At 37.2% G+C, this 14,792-nt stretch overlaps 1 pseudogene; it reads right to left on the reverse strand.

Annotated features, from left to right (window-relative positions):
- Positions 1-3,168: 3,168 nt before the first annotated feature.
- Positions 3,169-7,763, reverse strand: LOC132030131 (calcineurin B-like protein 7; annotated as a pseudogene).
- Between the last annotated feature and the right edge of the window lie 7,029 nt (positions 7,764-14,792).

Raw genomic sequence — 14,792 nt, forward strand, 5'->3', positions numbered from 1 at the left:
CAAGAGGAGCATGCCTTGAAGAAATCTCAGGTTCTGGTTGTGGAGCAATCGCAGGTGGCAGATCAGTTTCGGGATGGGGTAAAGTTGGCCGACGTTGTTGATACACAAATCCGGGTTTGAACCTCTCAGAAGAAGATGAAAAATCCTCAAAAGTAGGAAGAAGAGAAGAAACAGAAGATGACTCAACATGAGTAGGAAAGAAATGTTGATTCTTAAAGAAAACAACATTTAGAGAAAAAATGAAATTTGTTAGAACTTGGATCATAGTAAACGAAACCTTTCTGTCAAGTACTATAACCCATAAAAGCACATTTAGTAGACTGAATAGAAAGTTTATTGCATTGACAAGCAGGCAGATGCACAAAACAAACACAACCAAATGTATGAAAATTATGATAGCTAGGATTTTGGTTATAAAGACGATAATATAGAGACTCAAGATTTCACATTTTAGATGGAAGTCTATTAATTAAATAGACAGCAGTAGGCAAAGCTTCCACCCAGTATTTAGATGGTATAGATGACTCAATCAACAAAGTACAAGTGACATCTAAAAGATGACGATTTTTATGCTCAGCAACCCCATTTTGTTGTGGCGTATATGGGCATGAGCGTTGTGAGACTATTCCTTTCTCAAGAAAAAAATTATTGAATTCATGAGACATATATTATCCATCAGAATCAGATCTTAGTATTTTGATACAAGTAAAAAACTAAGTCTCAAAGTAAGCCAAAAATGCCTTGAATATGGAAAATACCTCAGATTTGGAATAGAGAAAATACACCCATGTAAACCGACTATAATCATCAATGAATGTCACAAATTACTTGAAATGAGCATGAGAAATAACTAGTGAAATGCCCCAAACATCACTATGAATGACATCAAAACATTTTGCAAAGACGACTACCAAAATTAGAAAAAGGACGAGTTTTACTTTTGCCTAATTTACAGTAGAACAATCAAAGGAAAATCGAAAATTGATTTTTATTTCCTAATAAACCAGAATTCGATAAATGAGACAACACAATAGAATTTGGATGTCCTAGATGCTTATGTCAAACCTCAGTCTTACTAGTTGTAGAAGTACAAGCAAAAGAAAGAACAGGGGAAATGGAAAAGTGTATAGGAAATAATCTTCCATCTTTAGGCCCCTTGGCGATTATCGTCCCCGTCGCCGACACCTGATCCTGTACAAGACTACCATTACGAGAAAAATTCACATCACAATTGCTATCCACCAATTGGCCAACTAAAATAAGACTAGTGGAGAGCTTTGGTGATACAAAAACATTTTGAAAGTTTGAATAATATCCCCAACCTTGGTAATGGGTAAATTACTACCATTGGCAACCTGAATTTGTGAGGGACCATGATACTCACGAACATTTTTTAGCATACTAGTTGAGTTGGTCATATGATTGGAAGCACAAGAATCAACAAGCCAAAATAATATCGTTACCTTGTAGTCCCAAAGCTGAAAAGGCTGACACAATCATTTGTTGTACCATTTCAAGAGTAAGAACTTGTCCATTTGTTGTACCATTTCAAGAGTAAGAACTTGTCCTGCTGAAGATGAGTTATCAGTAATGGAACCATTTATCCCAGCTTGAAAAGCATTGACCCTACGGTTTTGAGGGCGCGTGGGACAATCTTTGATAATGTGTCCTTGTTGTTTACAATAATTACAGAACTTTTTTCCACAATTGTTGGCAATATGACCATATTCCTTGCAACTGTAGCATTGAGTTCCAGTCATATCTCTGCCCTTTCCTTTGTCTTGAGCAAAGAAATGCAACAGTGACATCATTTTCTTGTTTGAAAGCATTTTGTGTGACAAGACGCTGCTCTTCACGAAGTAATTTCCTGAAACAAACATCCAAGGAGGGAGATGGGTCATAATTCATCAAGTTAGAGCAAACACTCTCAAACTCAGATCGTAATTTCATCAAAAATTGGTCTAGCTTGCTTTGCTCATGAACTGCCTGAATTACAGAGAGAGATTCGGTAGGTATTTTAGCATAAATAATATTAGTAAATTTAGCCCATAAGTTCTGAAATCCAGAAAATTAATCCTGAACAGAGAGACCTCCAATTTCATGCTCTAACTGAAAGCGTCTTGTGGCATTGTCTTGATTGTAAACCTTTTGTAAATAATTCCACATGGCCTTGGCAGTCTTGTATGGCCTGAGATTAAGAACAATCAGAGGATCAATTGACCCTAAAATCCATGTCATCACACGAGCATCTTTAACCTTCCATTGACCTAACTTTGTAGGATCAGTAGGAGCAGGATCGTTTCCATCAATATGGCCCCATAATTTTTGAACTTAAAATTCCCAGGTAGAATAATTTTTTCCAGTGAAACAAACATTGAAGGATTCAAACTGATGTGACGTCATGTTCTTAACTTGCTAAGAACACCAGAAACGCAATGATCCAAGAAAATAACTAGAATGACCAAGACCAAAGCCCTAGATGTGTAGGACTGACTCTTGATGAACAGTCAAGAGAACAAAGATTTTCAAAACAAAAAAAAAATCTGAAAGATTTCACAGATAAAAGAACTAAGACTCAACAAAGGCAAAAAATGGCTCTAATACCATGTCAATTTGTTAAATGAGTCTCTCAGATTTGAGAGTTCTACAATTAAATAGAAAGAATGTTGACTTTACATCCCTAAACATATGTTATTGCTATCCCTCAATATCATCTATTCCTAGGTGTAACATCCTTGTAGATATGATATAATCATTCCTACATATCTTCTATCTCTATTCATCGAAAGTTAAATCTGTACAAATATTACATATTTATATGATGATATTCCTAATATCAGTGGACACAATCTGAACAGATATTCATGATCTGGTCATTATGCTTACAGTTGACTTAGCTCTTTATTCACTTCATGTTTCTAACTACACTAATGTTTGGATACACAGATCTTTCAGTCAATGTCTTAGCTAGATCATCTACAGGAAAAAGCTGATAAAATCGAGATTTCAAACATGTCTTTAGTAGTTCAAATTTTTCTTAATTTTGACTTCGATGTCCCTTTTCTCCCACTCGACTAAAAGCTCTTTAGTGTATAGGAGTATATAAGCTAGATAAACTATAGGATGCAAGGGGCAGATCCAACCTCATTGTACCTGGCTCATCTGAATCCATTACTTTCGACACAGACATAAATTTGTGTAAAAATTTTGCTAAAATCACAACAAATGGGAGATATGAACCCATAACTTTAAAAATAAAATAAAAAATGAGGTTCAATGCTAATAACTTTTAAATTGAACCATAAAACTTAAATTTTGGATCCGTTTGTGCCTCTGTTCTGGAAAAGAAAAAAAAACATACCAATGCATGAAACGAGAATAGTGGTAAAAATCAAGGATTTTGAAATAAAATATATTGACACTTGACATTCACAAACAGTAAGATGGAATATGGAATTATTATTTTTTTCTACAACAAAAAAATAGTTCCAGTACAGCTACAATCAATGCCACTCTTTTAGATTAGACTAAACACAACCAGTGTACAACTTAAGTCATCTTAGCACAAATTAACAACCATATGACAAGAACAAAGAAGAGAAAAAGCAGACAGGAAATCCTCAAGATCTTGATGATCAGTCCATAATCGGTGGAATAGTTACAAAGATTTGCAGCAATCAGTTTTCATATACCAATTCTGAGTTGCGGACTTTACTTGTCATCACAAAGCATGGAAATAGTACAGTTGTTTCCCTGGAATGTACAAAAACTTAGAGTTCATCTTATAAGATAAAGCTATCAATGATGTGTAATTCAATGTCATATTTTCTCCCCATGTCAAGCAAAGAATTTCACACTAGAAATTAAGGAATTATATTTCCACATAAAAAGAAATTGAAGTCTCAAAACTCACTCTAAATATGGCAGGGTCATGATCTTTATCAAAGAAGGATATCTCGTGATTAATTCCTTCCACTCATCTGGATCAATTCGCCCGTCACCTTTTAGATCCGCCTCTTGAATAGTCTGTTCATTAACACAAAATTAGCTAATCTGAAGAATGATAACATCATTGGGATCTATGAAATGAATTGAACGAATGTTTTTCACCTTATGGACGATTACTTCAATGGCATCATCAGACAAAGGTCAATTCTGATTCATTGAGAATAGCCATTACCATGTCCTTCAGCTGCAAGACAGTGTCAATTGAATAAAATATCCCAATGTATGATGACAACATATATAAACTAGGCATTCGTTCCTCAATCACAAGTTCAAGATTCATGTGGTGAAGAAAGGGACTGTCAAGTAGTTGTATTTACGACCATCCTTTCAAGAGAAGTTTTAGTTGTCCACAAGATAAGGAAATAGTTTCTTCGTCGCACTCCTCAACCCTAAAGCTTATTCTTTTCCATTTGGGAAGATCTTGGAACACATCTTGATCATTGACCATTTGATATATTCTGTATGCATGATCTTCTAGGTGTATCTAAAAGGGATATATTGCCTCAAAATTATAGTTATGATCCATTCATAATTAGAGGTTATATTGGAAACTGTAGTTTAACTATACAAGTTGTCCGCTCGATAGTTGACAAGCCAATTGTTTCGGCGAACTCTATATTTGAGATGCAAATGTAACAAAGTTCTACGCTTCAACATGCAGATATCAGTTCACCACAATGTAAACAAAATCTAATGGGAAAAGGTCCAGAATAGCCCCTGAACTTTGTGAAATGGTCAAAATTTGTCCTCTCTTAAAAGTTGGGTTAGATCTGGCTCTCGTTGTTACAAAAGTGGGCTAGCTTTTGCCCTAATATTCCACCATATTACTCCTGAATTTTGCGAAAGTTTCACAATTTGACCACCATTTTTCTTAGCCTCCATCCCTTGTCCCTCTACAAATCTATCACCATCATAATAATTGATTCTCTCAACTCCCAAAAACATCACTTAAAGATCGCGTTACTCATAGGCAGAGCAAGGACTTTTAGTTTATGAGTTCTGAATAACAATTATTTTTGTTTATTGGTTCTTGAATATATTATTTATATATATCAAATGATTTTTTTAAAACAAATATAGGATTTGAGTCAAAGTTACTAGTTCTGCCAACCGCGTAGTTCTTTGGATGGATCCGCCCCTGGTGTTACTCCACCATAACTTCTCACTCCCATGACACTTACAAAAAGGACACATAAGAATTACATATAAAAACCACCCTATTGAGATGCCCTCCGACACCTTTATCTTTACTACTTTCCCTGGTTATTGTACCTTCACCAGAAGATCACCAGTCCTTAATCACTATAACCTCACCTTGACCGCCAAAATAATGCAGCAAATGATTTAGGAGCTAAATTCTGTGCACCTGGGTTTGTTTTAGTATTAGGAGATCGATGTGGAGCTCTGGCATCACTATTGATGATCTGAGAAGGATTATGATAGAGTTGTGTCAATGGAGTTCTTACAGAGGTGGAATTCAACTTGGTGATATTATTGATCATTGTTTGATTCCCGTTTGGGTTGATTTGAGGCTTGAGGGTGGTTAATTTGAGCTCGAGAATAGAGACCTGAAAGTTGAAGGTTTTGAGTATAGAAGACGACGATGGTACCGATGTTGGAATAGTGGCCATGTTATTCAAAGTTCAGAAGTGGACCATTTCTCATAGTTCAAGGATTGATCCTTTCCCTTTTGAAAAAAGGCCAATGTGGTAGAAAACTTCGTTTAGTCAATAAGGGGAAATCTAGCCCATTTTGGTGATAGTGAGGGTCGATTTGATGAACTATTAATGGAGGTCAAATCTGAACCATTTCGCAAAGTTCAAGCGTAAATTTCCCAGTCCTAATTTGCATATGGCACTTTATGCGACACTTGGTGTACTGATTGATCTTTTTTTATGTCAAGAATGTCTATTATCTACACCTTATTACAGTCTTCATTGTAGACTGCCGATAAGTGACAAAGATGACATGTTGGACAATTACAACCTATGAATTTAACTAGAGAACTATATCACTTTCAAGAATTGACGGATATTATTCTTGTATACATGTTTTGATCTGTTCATCGTTTTCTCAGATGTGGGATCACACTGGGTTTGTTGTTGTTGTTCAGATTAAGTTTCAAGGTAGATCATAAAATAGTTAACTCGGTGCAGCAGCGACTACGAAAATTAATGAAAATCAGCTATATCCACAATAGCATTTGGAAGCTATTCGTAGGTGAAATGTTTCAACAGAACAGTCAATCTCATATATGACTGGCAAACAAATGTTTTAATGAATTATACCTGAAAGGATGAATTACTTACTCGGTCTGCAAAAAAATTCTGCTTATGACTGCAGCTGAAAAGAGCATGGAGAAACTCTTCCTGCATTGAAGATTAGAAATCATCCACAACTTCATAGCCAAAATGCTTGAAATCGTTAACTGCTATCTAGAATGCGACAGAGTTGCTTCACAGAACTATATGAATCTTCGGAAAAAGCTTGAGAAACATATCAAAGGTCTTGAGAAACATATCAAAGGTAAAACATTCTGTTTCTTTTGACATTCAACCTTAGCACAACAGTCAAAAAAATGGTATGTTTTGGAGCATGACAAGATCACAGATGTTAGGCTCTCAAACATTTAGAGAATACGTTAAAATTACAATACCGGTGGCCTTTCCAGAAGAACAAAAAGAAGTAGGAAGGGAAACAGACAAAGAACTCGAGAAGAAAATAACTATTTTGTTTATCCAAAATTTACGACTCTAATGCCTCACAAAAGCAAACACCATAGCCTTCTGTATTAGTTTGTGTTGATGCATTATTTCAACTGCCAAGTAATTCAATTTTGCTTGGTTTCACTGCATATTTGTGTCAAAGCTCGTACATACAAACAACTATTTATTAAATGAGTTTGATATAACGTTATATATTATGCCTTATTCCGATGTGTTCAACTAGATTAGAACCCTCAACTGTCAACATCTCTTGCTACAAACAAAAGCCTAGCTAACTCTTAACTTTTCAAGATAAAATTACCTTGTGAATAAGACCATCATCAATTATGGATCTGCTTAGTTTCTTGAATAGAATAAATAAGGCCTCCACTTCATTCACATTAACTGCAACAAAACATCAAAGCACTCTAAGAGGCTAAATTCCATTTTAAACAAGACTTATATGGATAGTAATACTGTAGATATCAAAGTATTTTCCATTTTACTCATTGTTTTTCTGGAAGATCACAAAATCAAGTAGACATCTCACATCGGATAAGAGATGCTCTAAATAACAACATGTCACTATTCAATGTAGAATTTAAAGTTGATTTTTTTTTTTTTTTTTTTTTTTGCATAAGTTTCCCATGTTGAGAAGGATGTTGTTAGTGATATATGATTATTATGATCTGCTCTTATATCGTGAATATTCTGGACACTACTGGACGAAACATTTTCCAGTTGGATGTCCTAATTATCTAATTAATGACGTATATATATCTAGACCATTGCACAGCTCTCGTCAGAACAAGTAAAAGGGACAAGAACAAGGGAAACAATCATAAGTACATCAAAATAACAAATATATTTAGCACTAATTTATATTTATAGAGGGCCCAAGTGGCATTCTTAACTCACAACAAGTCTCAGAAGCAAGAGTGTCATAGGCCTCAGGCAGATGTCCAGTTTTCTTCAAACAAAAGCAGTCCTTTAGAGAATGCATAATCCAGCAGAGGACTTAAATATCCACAGGTTGAGATCTTCACCTGTCACAATCCAACAGAAACATTAAATACTGATGCCTTCAAATAACCAAAAGTTAAACTCTAATGCCCTCCATAACCCTTTTTTTTTTTTTGTATAACTATCTGGTATCCGAGACCCATGGGCCTACTAATCTGGATTCCCGATGCGTAAGGCCCATTAAAGAGGGAAGTGTTTCCTACTAGGGGTTTCCCTAGTACTTGCTGCTCGAACCTGAGACCTTTGGTTAATGGGTGGAGGGATCTCATCCATCCCACCACTCCTTGGTGGTGCCATTCATAACCTCAGAAGAAATTATCATAACCTGAGTCTTAGGAAAGGGTTATTCTGATAATTTGGCATAGACTTTAATGTCTCATGTTATACTAAGGTGCAGTTTTGGGACATTACCTTAGTTCAATTAACCAGGTCTAGTTTCAGGAAAATTCTAATTTAGGTATTCCCACATTTCAAAATCAGAGGACAATGCTTCTTACCAAAATCAGTAGAAATATCCCCCAGGTATAGTTCTTGAAAGCAATTGAAACTATAAGTATTTAAGAATCTTAACTGTTACAATAGTGCTTAACTGGAAGCTAAGAGACCATGTAATCTGGAACAATGCAATTTGCTATAACCATCTCGTATTTGAAACCTACTGGCCCGGTTAATTCATATTCGCGTCGTGTGGGCCTATTAACAGGGAAGCCTCCCTACCAGGTTACAAGAATTTGCTACTGATGAAGCGAACATTATAGGCCCCAAGAAAAATGAAAGCGAGATTGAGTCAAAACCACTTTCACTCTAAGCATATGTCCATGTAGCTAGAAGCAAATTACTGCGTTACCTGTGCCGGTGGGGAGATAGCAGGTACCTATAGAATTATCAAGGTTAACGTTACAAGCTGACTTGAACACAGTAAATACTTATCCACGCCGTGTGTTTATACCAAACCAATGCAATTTACTATGGTTGTTGAGTGATTTAATGAAGTGAATATATGCATTAGTTAATTATGGTTAAGTGATAGGTCAAACACGTGCCATACATTCATTGGTTTGATGTAAACACCCGATGGGTAAGTTTTACCCTTGAACACCACAGTTATAAAATAAGAAGTAAATAGAAGCAATATAAAAGACAAATTCTTTGATGATTGAAAAGCTAGAATGAAGAATAAGACATATTGATTTTGAGAGAAGAAATGAACTAACCTGTTTGCTGTTATGTTAGTGCTGATTTGAGGTTTCTTCAGTGGATGAAATCATTATATAGGATCTTAAAAAGTATGTCAATTTTCTTCTGATTATTATTATGTCTAAACTATCTTTTTTTTTCTTTTGATAGTGGGGAAGTGTGATTCATTATTAGGTAAAAGAATTCGTACATGTCATCGTATGGAATTCCAAGTAATTTTTTTGGTACACCAACAAATAATCGATTCTCCTTCTAATTCCACAATGTTTGGTTAGTTACATTACATTATTGGTACTAATATTTTATACATTAATGTAGTTGTTACGTGTCATCCTCAATTGTCTGCACACTGCAAATGAGAGTAGATAGTTGACATTGTCACCCCGCAATATTTTTCCTATGAAAAATGGTTGACATTTTGAAAATTTAATTTAGGTCAAAGGAATGTTAGAATGAGAAAAATATAGAAAAAGATAGTAGAAATTTTTCTATGAATTTCACTGCTTCTTCTGTACAGGCGTATTTATACGAAAAGATACAACAACAACAACAAGAATAAATCCTAATTGTACACTTGTACTTATCCTATGAGCTACCAAGTAACAAACTTAACAATACTAGTATAAGACAAAAAGAATAAAAGAATATACTATCCTATACATATATGTATTCATACTTCTAGAAAGTGTCAAGGAAACTTGACTACTGGATAAAATATTCAGTTGAGTGTACTAAATCCAACGGCTGACATCTCATCATCAGCATTATCAAATGGACGGTGATGATGAGCTTGTATATATTTATTCCTTAGCTTTGTTTGATGAGTTCAAAGTTCTCTGATTTTCTTTGAGCTAAACTTCACATTCACCATTGAAATCCTTCGAAGAATTCCAAGAAGATGAAGGGGAATTAAAGATCCTAACACCCTCCCTCCCCCCCCCCCCCCCCACCCCAAAGTTGGAGGGAGGGGAAACGATTCCCAACTTGCCCATTAGGATCCGTTATAGGTCGGCGTTCACCAAAATGCATGGGATGACCTCGGCGTGTACTAGTTCCCTTATGTTGTGTAGTATGTAAGGGCACAAGATTTTACCGGAGAAAGGAGTTAATAACCACGACCTACCCCAGTAAGATTTCAACTCCACTACATGAGCAACTTCATGTTACAACTCTATCGTAAGCTTGGAACTAACTCCTATAATCTCTCACCCTTACAATAACGCTTATGCGACCCAGGAACTAACCTCGTAGTCCCTCCACACTTACAATACTCCGATTGCGAGCACCTCCACTTGGCTAACTCTAGCCAAGGACCACTAATACACCTAGACTGACTCTAGCCTAGTGTACCACTCAAAGGATTGCGGAAACACACTTCCAGCAAGCTGATTTGAGACTTTTAAATACCTACAAGCAGCTTCTCAAACAAGAGGAGTAGGTTTACAATTTAAGTACAAACGAAACAAATCTTAAGATAAACTAAGAGACTTGGATATCTTTAGAGTTAGCATCTGGTCCTTCAGTTTGTTTTCACTTCGTTAGTGAACAAATTGGGAATCTTATGACGGCTACACTTTTCAAAGTGATTTTAGGTTTTCCAAGCCGATACACAATACGTCGATACGTTAAATATATATTTGGGAACATGCGGGACGATGGAGACTTCTCATTCAAAGTTCGACCCGAGGTACGGGTCGCAAAGATCGTTGTTGTACGGTCCAACCTTTACATTTGTTTAAAGTCGTGCACCGAGTGCGCGCAAGATGTTCAAAATGCATCACGTACTGTGTCTCTTTTTTGCCCTCCATCGATTTGTCAATTATCAAAACATAGGATCATAGGGTACACCTTATCAATTTCCCCTTGATTTACTTACAAACTTACAGACTATGTTTCCCCTTAGAACCAGCTTCCCACTTGTTCCTCCTACGAAGCAGACCATCATTTTCAAGGCACCTGCAACATGTTAGAAAAAAACAAAAGAAATTCAACTGGAAGACCAGATCCACATTATCAGTACATATTTTGTGTTCAGCTTTTCTCCCCCAAAGATCTCTTCCCCCTTTGTTCAGCATTCATTTATCTTCTTCCTTGCTTTTCTTCCCCTTTTTGGCATCATCGAAAATAGGCGAGCTAACATAAGCAAATCACGAAGTTCAGCAACATAACTCAGAGCCACTCGGGCAACACAGCACAGACAATTTGGGAACAATATGGCAAAAGACAACGCACAAAATAGAGTAATAGCCAAATGAGAATACCGAAAAATTTAGCAGTCAAACAATGGAATGTATAAAAATAAAATTGCTCGAAAGCCAAGTCATATGCTAAGAAAAGGAGTGTAGAAAGGGACGAGAACAGAAACCGGCTCAGGAAGAAGCATGAGAGAAAAAAGAGGGAACAAAGGTCTGTAAGAGCCAGTCAATGCGCTCACTGCTGGTGCACTAATCTTGCAGCTTCTAATCACGAAGATTGTCAATATTTTGTTGGAGTCGGGCATTCATCGCTTGTAGACGTGCAATTTCAGCGCGGGCATCTTCTAAAGCACTAAAGAGACCCGATTCATGTGACCTTTCAGCCTTTGAAACCTCCCGAAGTTTAAGAGACTCTGAGCTCATTGGGATGACACCAACATTTCCTTGTAAGGTCATTCTCTTGCATTTAGCAATGAGTCCTGGTGCACGTGCCCTGGGATTGCGGCCTGTTCTTCTCCGTGAGGAACGGGGTTTGGTAATTCTTGTTTTGGCAAAGACACAAGGTACTTCCATCCTTAGTTAGATTTCCCTCCGATTGCATTTTCTGAGGCTGTGTTCGCTCGAGAGCACTTATCGCAAGATCAGCACATGTAGAGGTGTCAGCCGCCACATTCAAAGACAATACCAGTTGAAGATTTAGATTCCCTTACAGATTGACTGAGTCCCTCATTTGAATCTTGCGATAAGATGGCAACCTTAGACTCCACACCACTAACATCACTTTCATCAGTTCTCATAGCTTACAAGGTTTTGGTCATGATAACCAAAACTTCAGCTTCACTTTATAGTAGATTTGATTCACTCATCCCCTGTTTAGAGTAATACCCATCTGACTATGCAGACGAGTTATCTATGGCTTTGTTGGAAAGTGAATTACTTTGAGATGCAGTTCGATCTATCGTTTTGCTATTTGGGCTGATTGAGCTGGAGGCAGTCAGGGAAGCTATGAATTTTCCGGAGTGTGACTTTTGCAGCTTCGGGAGGAGCTGGAGATTTGAGGCTTTGAGGAGAGGGTAGACAGATTATTTTTTGTGAGATTTGAGGATTGAGCCATAGAAGTTGTTAGGGACGACTTCTAGAGAAGGAGAGACAAGGAGGAATTCAGCAGGGTTTCAGATTAGTGGGAGGAGAGAGAAATAAGAGGCACGTATTAATGGGAGTATTTCGACAGTTGAGTAGGATGGTACGTGGATGACTTGGCACTTGTAACAATTTCAAGATTTATACAATCATTGAGTATATTGCTAACCTGAGCCTCGGAGACTAGGTCTCTAGGCTGTTTCATGATAGATTTTGGTAGAAACTCTGAAATGTGCACTATCTCGCACGCCAACTTTGCCTTCCAAGACTGCTATGTGTGTACACCTGTAACAGTGTAAAAATGAGTTAGATGCTTGTTGAAAAACACTTTATTACATCGCAGCTCTCCCCTCTACATAGCCAAAAATATTTTGGAGGCTTAGTTAGGCTTGATCAAGCCCATCTCCAAATGATTTCTTTCAAAATGCTCCCTACTCAACGCTTTTGTGAAGATGTCAGCAACTTGGTTCTCTATCTTGCATAACTCCACACGTATCAGGCCTTTTTCAACATTATCTCTTAGAAAGTGATGTCTGACATCGATATGTTTGGTTCGGTTATGGTGAACTGGATTCTTGGCCATGTTGAGTACACTTGTATTGTCACATAGTAAAGGAACACAGTCAGTGAGAACACCGAAGTCTTCAAGTTGTTGCTTGATCCACAGCAGTTGAGCATAACAAGAGGCAGCAACAACATATTCGGCTTCGGCAGTTGAGAGAGAAACTGAGTTTTGTTTCTTCGTACCCCAAGATATCAGACACAATCCTAGAAATGAGCCATTCTGGATATGCTTTTTGTGTCGACCAAGTAACCAGTATAGTTAGCATCTGCATATCTAACCAATTCAAAGTTTTCTCCTGTGGGATAATAAAGGACAAGGTCTGGCGTTCCTTTGAGATATCTTATAATTCTTTTGTCATCCTTCAAGTGAGATTCCTTGGGACTTGACTGAAATCTAGCACATAATCCGACACTAAATACTATATCAGGCCTACTGGCTATTAGATACAGAAGAGATTCTATGATAACCCTGTACATTGTCTCATTTACTGCATCACCAGATTTATCCATATCAAGTCCAGTGGCAGTAGCTATCGGAGTGTCAATAGGCTTGGCATTCGCCACTTCAAAACGTTTGAGCAAGCGCTTTGATGTACTTCGTCGACGATCATAGAACCTTTTGGGGTCTGCTTTACTTGCAAACCAAGAAAGAAGTTCAGCTCACCCATCATGCTCATCTCAAATTCACTTCCCATAAGTTTTGCAAAGTCCTTACACAGTGAATCATTTGTGGCTCCAAAGATAATGTCATCGACATACACTTGTACAATCATGATGTGATATACTACCAACTTGCAAATATTTTAATATTTGATATAAATGGTTGGTTAATATATTCGACCAACTTATGGATCTTTTTTACAAAATATAAACTTATGACTCAAGTTTTACATTAAAAAAAAATTGAAATCATGATTTGGAATCCCAAATCATACCTTTTGGGAGAATTTGGGATTTGAAATCATGATGTGAAGTTGAAGCTGAAATTTTATGCAAATTACATAAACAAACGCCGATTTAGAATCAAAATATGAAATCATGATTTTATATTGCAACTCAAGCCTTGAGATCTGTCTTTTGAAGCCCTCTCAAACGAGAGCTTTTTTTGGATCTCGGTCACCCAGGAGTATTTAGCCTTGCAAGGTGGTCCTTACTGATTCACACGGGATTCCACGTGCCCCATGCTACTCGGGTCAGAGGCACGAAGCGAAGAGCTCAAGGTCAGGCAAGGCAGTCTAAGAGGCTAAGGAAGAGCTGGGGTAATGTTGTGTGTGCCAATTGAAGTCATTCTAAAAGCTCCTTCGTTTGTGTCCCAATTGCCGATCAAGCTAATAAAGACTAAAAAAGACCAATCACTTGCTTATTCGCCAGCTTGGGCCATTGCCTTTCAAGTAGAGCGTCTTTTCAACTCAGTCTTGTCCCGCCTGCTCGTTAGCAAGTTCCTAGGTCCCGTACGACAGCTCTGCTGCTTTCCCTCCTGGCAAGTGACTTAAAGAAAAGATTGGGATTTCCTGTGAGATCTGTTAAACCGCCGGGACTGAATGGAATCCGTTTGGAAGGATCAACTATTGAAAAGGCGATCAAAATGGTTCCAAACCTCCATAGCAAGCTCACTCTTGATGAAGAGGTGATCAATACTTTCTTTATCATGCTCGAACAAAGACAAGCATTTGCTTGCTAATCTTATACCTTTCGTCCGAATTTATTCCCATAACTGATTCTGAAATCCATGGTCAAATGCCTACTTAAATTGAACTCTGGTGGAAATCCATTTCAGAACCCTATTTCTTTCTTTCAAGCTCCTATTTACTCTTCCAAAGGGGATTAATTAACAAAATACGTACGAAAGTTGCTTTCAACAGCGAAGGAGAAATCAGATCACGGTACTGCCCGACTCATAATTAGTAGACATAAATTATCATTACTTTAACATTTCTTTATTAAAAGCTATCTTTTCAGA

This window comes from Lycium ferocissimum, chromosome 1 (assembly GCF_029784015.1).
Source record: "Lycium ferocissimum isolate CSIRO_LF1 chromosome 1, AGI_CSIRO_Lferr_CH_V1, whole genome shotgun sequence".
NCBI classification, from domain to species: domain Eukaryota; kingdom Viridiplantae; phylum Streptophyta; class Magnoliopsida; order Solanales; family Solanaceae; genus Lycium; species Lycium ferocissimum.